This window comes from Triticum aestivum, chromosome 7D (assembly GCF_018294505.1).
Source record: "Triticum aestivum cultivar Chinese Spring chromosome 7D, IWGSC CS RefSeq v2.1, whole genome shotgun sequence".
Taxonomy (NCBI): domain Eukaryota; kingdom Viridiplantae; phylum Streptophyta; class Magnoliopsida; order Poales; family Poaceae; genus Triticum; species Triticum aestivum.
The window spans coordinates 234,281,271-234,287,335 of record NC_057814.1 but is presented as its reverse complement, the minus strand read 5'-3'; the positions used below and the strand labels follow the sequence as shown (position 1 = coordinate 234,287,335).

Below are 6,065 nucleotides of genomic sequence, written 5' to 3'. Positions count from 1 at the left end.
AAATCATGCAAGTTAGAGTCCAAAACAAGGGCAAAAGTGTTTGGAAAAGTAGATACGATGGAGACGTATCAGCGGCGAGCTGCAGCCTGTCGGCGCTGACATACCTATCTTGATCCGCGGTGCTCAATCGCCATGCGCCAAAGGTCTGCTCAACCCTGGCGATGATGCGCATCACAGCGTCGTCCATCGCGTTGCCGGGGAGCGCCTCGGCCTCGACGGGCCGTGGCGCCTGCTCATTTTCCTCGTCAACGAGGTTGATGGCAGAGGCGACGCTTTGGTGGGTTGGCATGCTTGGAAAAGGTGGATGTGCTACAGGCTGCGTTTGTCGCCTCCGTGCGTCGGGCGCCCCCTATGTGCAACATAGCAGGGTGGCGGGAAACAGGTGAGGAAATGGCGGGAAACGGTGGCATGTTCATAAAACGCCATTAATTAATTGAAACTTAGCATCGAGCTAGCACAAGAAGTAGATGATGATCAGATGAACACGGACTACACTAGGGATCCCGTCGGTGGTGAATTCATCAATCCCAAATGTTTGAATACTAGCAAGCGTTTGCCCACAACACACATGGCCTATTCCATCACAAATAGGTCGGATGGATCAATAGTATGCCATGTATCGCACATTGTTAAAAAGTAATGCGGTAGACCTTCTTTAACATGTGTTAAAAAATAAAAAAATAAAAAAATAAAAAAATAACAAGGACCTCGAGGTTAAATTTGCTGAGGGAATGGGGTATTTCGGTCATTTGACCGAAATGACCCATCCCATCACCTAATTTAACATCGACATAACTTCCCATCCAGTCACCCATCCAATGGCTGCTCCAGCCTGAGCACACTTAACTTGATAGTTTTCTTGCATAAGCTACTGGTGGAACGTTTAGTCCTTGCTGATAGGAAGGCCTCTTCGCATGCTTATGGCGTATCCGGATGACCGCCCGTCCCACAATGGCCAATAGATGTTGTATAGACAGAGCATATCACATATGTCTTATTAGAAGCAATCGTCTGCGTTATTATCGGTCTTCGCACACAGTTCTGATTACAGACCTGTTTGCCGCGTATCACACACATCTTGTTATATTGAACCGTTTCTGTTCTCTTGCCTAATCACAAACAGTTCATCCGAGTGAACCGTATGCTGTACATCGTACACACCTTTGATCTGGCTGACCGTTTCTTTTGTGTTGCCTAATCACAAACAGTTCATCCGAGTGAACCGTATGCTGTACATCGCACACACCTTTGATCTGGCTGGCCGTTTCTTTTGTGTTGCCTAATCACAAACAGTTCATCCGAGTGAACCGTATGCTGTGTCTCGCACATGCCTCCATCTGGCTTCCCGTTTCTTTTGTTCCTCCTCATCGCAAACAGTTCATTGAACTGAACCGTATGCCCTTCATCGCACACGCAACTAAAACCTGAACCGTGTTTGATGCATCCATCATCGCAAACGTTTTACACATTTCTGACGGTTTTCATACAGCACCGTTTGCGATTATGGCATCGCACACAGTTTCTCGAAGGGCGTCTGATCGTAGTGTCGCGTTAGCAGCATCCTGCGGTAGTGTGTACGGAGCAACACCACACCGACAAGTGCGTACTGTATTTCAGAGGTTAACATTTGAGATTTTCAATGTGGGACCAATTAGATATATGCTGCAGCTAGAATTCTAATTGGAGTAATTCCCACCAGAATGTGGTTTGTATACAAAATTATAAGATGGATTATTTGTGTTTATATCCACCATAATCAAGGCTCTAAACCTGGTACTATTTGCATGATAATGGGGTGCTCTCACACATCTGCAATAGAGATACTATTCTTTTCATAAGCTCTTATTTTTCTACCCATATTACTTAGTCGTGCCCCTGTTTACTGCTGAAACAACAAACTTTAGTTTATGCGGGTGTATAAATGATGTATAAAACATGAACCTGACAAGTATATGATGCTACAGTATACATATCTTTCTAACTGAAAAATAAGCCTATCACTTCCTGCTCTCCGATCTTAGTTCATTTCTAAACTCTGCATTTTATTCGTACAAGCATACCACATCTACATTCTGCTATAACACAGATTATGGTCACCGTACTATGCTCTTAATTATTACCAGTTCATAATGGAAACATAGTACCTAATGCATCCCGTATTAAATGACATTGTGAACTGAAGTGGATTGCTATGTTTACACACATACTATGAAGAATGGAACCTGATATGGAAAATGCAGAGGATGCCCAACAGAACTCTTGCTCCATTCCCGATTTCTATTTTGGTTGAAGACTTGGGAGTCCCACTTTGCTGCAAATCAGAGAATACAAAGGCCTCATTGACCACTTTGGATGAAACTGTATCGCTAGTGGCTACACCTAAGACAGCCAAGACTAAATTGTTGTATGGAATCGATTAAAAACATAAATGACAAAAGGCCAAAGGTCCAAGGCTCCAAGTAGTATAACAAACATATGGAACATTAGATTAACAGGAACTCATGTCTCTTAGTCGAGAGCTTCTTCTCAAGATGCTCTTTCTAGAGAGATGAATGCATCACAAGTAAATAAACTGGAGGCGTGCGCGAAGAAGGGGATGTGGCTGCTGCTCCCCTCATCCGGATCGAGGCTGAGCTCCTCGGCTCGAGCTCCACCTGCCGAGTCTAGATTAATTAGGAGGAACTGCACATAAGGAGCAACTCTCCAAGTAGGAGAGATATTATTGCATTGTTGGTCCAACTCCTTTGCATGGAGGTATCGTTCAACTTGTACTCATTTTTTTAGAACTCAACCTGAAAATGCGCTGCTACTCATTCTCACTTTGGCATTATGTGAAACAACAACTTTGTAATCAACTACAGAGATGCTTGTTACTAAAACAACAAATATGTGAAAAGAAAGGAAAAAATGACCCTCATGCCACAAAGGAGGCATCATTAGCATCTCCCTATGCAACTGGGAAACTAAACACATGTTGGCAACCATGAAAATGGCAGACAAAACTTGAACACATCCTCTTGAGTTATAGAGGAATAAGAGGAGAATCATGTACCTGACTACAGGTTGTTCCTGTGTATTAGCTGACTTGGGTGGCAAATGAAGCATCAAACCACAAATAAATAAATGAAAAGCTTCTTGCTTATGAGCCTGAACAATTGTTTCGTGTCTCAACCACTAAAAATGGTTTAGAACATGATGTTAACATGCTGCATCTCTATTTCAATGTGCACAATTTTTTTCTTCAGCTTCTGTATGAGGCATAGGAACAAAGCATGCATCTCTATTTCAATGTGCAGAAATTTCGGCTACATTCAGACTCAGAATCTACGATTAATTCTTGCCACACGCAATAAAACCACGAATAGCACACTCAGAAGAATCGACCACAACAACACACTCATAATTCTAATCTCTAAATCAGAACGGCCGGAAACTTTATTTGCACAAAGCAACGCCAGAAGTATCTTTTGACCTCACCAACGAATTTGTAAATACAGAGGACATATATGAAGCATGACAAACAAACTGAACACAGGACCACACAGGCATTCAAGTAGGTCAAAAGCATGGGAAAAACATAGTCTCACCTTCTAGCAAACACAGTGATTAGACGCACAACAGAAGACAAAACAACAAATCAGCACCGTCGACCCTACAAACGAAAAAACAACAAGGGGAAAATATGAACTGAGAGCAGATGTAAAATTGTACTTAGAATCACGGTACTGAATTTAATATGTTTGAGCCAAAAAAAGGCGTAATTGTAGTCCACCTCTTTTTTAAACGGGATAGAGCATCTTCACGACGACGACGATGTCCGCTCCTTTAGTCATGTATATACTATTATATCAAGGTTACAAAGCATATCTATTTTACAGGTCTGGACAGCTTCAAACTGAAACCAAAAGTGAATTTTAGGAAAGAGTTATATTGTGACCGAACATGTAATGAAGAGAAATCTAATGTACCGGTTCAGTTGAACCCCATCTGAATTTCACTCTTCTGCTACCGTAGGGGATAAGAAAAATTACCATGAAGATGCTCTTTCAGAATCCCATTCATCATGGACTCATAGACCAGGATGTTTCTCCCATCTTCATGGCAACAACCTAGCAAGGATACCTGAACAAATTAATAATTAGTTGGTGTTGAGAATAATTTAACATACCATATCATTTTCTCGGCAAATTAAACCAACCTTCCTTGTTTGGAAACTGCTTCTTCCCGTGGGAATCATTCGTTGGCACTTTCATCTCAATGAGCCATTGAAGTGTCAATCTGAATTTAAAAGGGGATTCAAGATCAAAAACATGTTGCTCATCTACCTGCAAGAAATTCATCAAGATCAATATAGTCTTGTCATTCTGGAATAAATACTGTACTTCTAGTAGTAGAAATCATGCATAAATGTAGACAAGGCCCTGCTGGGTTGCAAAAAGACTAACCAAAGAAGGGGCAGACAGGAAAATTAAGCATCTCTCTTATTTTCCTCATCGCTATGAGCCCTAGGAAACAGAGACGCAACAGCCATGAGAGATGGCCATAAAGCACAAGGAGCACTAACCCGTGAGATTTCTCTGCTGGTGCCAGCCTTTTCTCCATGAACTGAGAGCTATCATCGAGTTCTCCTCTGCAGGGAGCCGCTTGGGTGGAGGCAAGGAGAAGGGTGACAAGAATGTGCTGCTCTGTCTTGGGCTCCGCTGCCACATCTCATCCGGCCGGCGTCACCTCTCGCGCTCTTCCTCGTCTCCACTGCCGATGCCTGACCTCCACCAACCATCGTCTCCCCTCTCCTCTGCAATGGCTTGCTCCCTCCTCGATCTAGAATCCTTTTTATTTGTTGCTCGGTGATTCGCTCTGCTCCTGCCGCTCAAATCCGGCGGAGGGCTGGCGGCTCTGCCGCTGAACTCTGACGCGGGGTTCGATGCTCCCGGGGGGACGGGAAGGACTGCGGGAGCGGCGGCAAGATGGGGATGTGGGGGAGAGGCGACGACTGTACGGGGGCGAGTTGGGAGTGGAGAGCGGGGAACAAACACGCGTCCTTTCTCTTTGCTGATACGTCCATTTTGCATCATGGTTTATATCGATATTTATTGCATTATGGGCTGTTATTACATGTTATGTCACAATACTTATGCCTTTTCTCTCTTATTTTACAAGGTTTAGAAGAATGCTGGCAGCTGGAATTCTGGGCTGGAAAAGGAGCAAATATTGGAGACCTATTCTGCATAGCTCCAAAAGTCCTGAAACTTCACGGAGGCACGTTTTGGAATTAATAAAAAATACTGGCGAAATAATCCACCAGAGGGGGCCCAAACCCTGGCCACGAGGGCGGGGGCGCGCCCTACCCCCCTAGGGGCGCCCCCTGCCTCATGGGCCCCCTGGCAGGCCTCCGGTGCCCATATTCTGCTATATGAAGTCTTTTACCCTGGAAAAAATCATAAGCTAGCTTTCGGGAAGAAAATCCGCCGCCACGAGGCGGAACCAATCTAGGGCTCCGGCAGAGCTGTTCTGCCGGGGAAACTTCCCTCCCGGAGGGGGAAATTATTGGAAATATGCCCTAGAGGCAATAATAAATGGTTATTATTATATTTCTTTGTTCATGGTAATTGTCTATTGTTCATGCTATAATTGTGTTATCCGAAAATCGTAATGCATGTGTGAATACATAGACCACAACGTGTCCCTAGTAAGCCTCTAGTTGACTAGCTCGTTGATCGACCGATAGTCATGGTTTCCTGACTATGGACATTGGATGTCGTTGATAACGGGATCACATCATTAGGAGAATGATGTGATGGACAAGACCCAATCCTAAGCATAGCTCAAAGATCGTGTAGTTCGTTTGCTAGAGCTTTTCCAATGTCAAGTATCTTCTCCTTAGACCATGAGATCGTGCAACTCCCGGATACCGTAGGAGTGCTTTGGGTGTGCCAAACGTCACAACGTAACTGGGTGACTATAAAGGTACACTACGGGTATCTCCGAAAGTGTCTGTTGGGTTGGCACGGATCGAGACTGGGATTTGTCACTCCGTGTGACGGAGAGGTATCTCTGGGCCCACT

At 44.2% G+C, this 6,065-nt stretch overlaps 1 long non-coding RNA gene across 3 annotated transcripts; it reads right to left on the bottom strand.

Moving 5' to 3' along the window:
- Window positions 1-290: 290 nt before the first annotated feature.
- LOC123168674 (uncharacterized) lies at window positions 291-5,046 on the bottom strand. 3 transcript variants are annotated; one of them, XR_006484470.1, is made up of 6 exons: window positions 4,565-5,046; window positions 4,199-4,325; window positions 4,032-4,122; window positions 3,773-3,895; window positions 2,223-3,652; window positions 291-349 (listed from the first exon to the last, which is right to left on the bottom strand). It is a non-coding gene; the product is annotated as an uncharacterized lncRNA (long non-coding RNA). The 3 variants fall into 3 exon arrangements; XR_006484471.1 differs by lacking the exon at window positions 291-349 and having other exon boundaries at window positions 1,106-2,654; window positions 3,588-3,652; XR_006484469.1 differs by lacking the exon at window positions 291-349 and having other exon boundaries at window positions 1,106-2,311; window positions 3,588-3,652.
- Between the last annotated feature and the right edge of the window lie 1,019 nt (window positions 5,047-6,065).